The sequence below is a fragment of the Arachis ipaensis genome, chromosome B05 (genome assembly GCF_000816755.2).
Source record: "Arachis ipaensis cultivar K30076 chromosome B05, Araip1.1, whole genome shotgun sequence".
Taxonomy (NCBI): domain Eukaryota; kingdom Viridiplantae; phylum Streptophyta; class Magnoliopsida; order Fabales; family Fabaceae; genus Arachis; species Arachis ipaensis.
Genome location: NC_029789.2, coordinates 140953899 through 140954517, shown reverse-complemented (window position 1 = coordinate 140954517; position 619 = coordinate 140953899).

Sequence of the window (619 nt, the reverse complement as noted above, 5' to 3'; positions counted from 1 at the left end):
ATTCACATTATTATTAATGAAAAACCTTCGTCCTAAGAAATAGGAAGAACTCACATCATGAAAGAAAAAAAAAAGAAGAAATTAAAGAAACTCGTAAACAGCAGAAGATGACCTCGGTTATATAGATTAATAATGCTATGTTTAGTTAGTTTGTTATACTGATTCAGTCAGGGAGAAAAGGATGTTACATGCTAAAGATATATCAATTTGAAAAGAATCATTCAGAAGATATATTATATGCATAACCCTCTTGTTCCTAACTGGCTTTTTTGTTTTTTGTTTTTTTTACCAAAGATAGGAGACTCGAACCCGCAACCTCTTAATTGAGTATGGGGAGATTATGCCATTTGAGCTATTACTCATTGGCTCAAATTTTAAAAAGATAGGAGACTCGAACCCGCAACTTCTTAATTGAGTATGAGAAGTCTATACCATTTGAGCTATTACTCATTGGCTAATGGCTTTCTATTAAACTTATTCTAAGGTACTTATTTCATTCAGAAGATTTTATATATGCATAAGCATAACCCTCCGATCTCGAAGTCATGTTTATAATTAAAATATATTTTTAGTAAAATTAATAATAAAATATTATGTTTTATTTTCAGTTAATATTTTT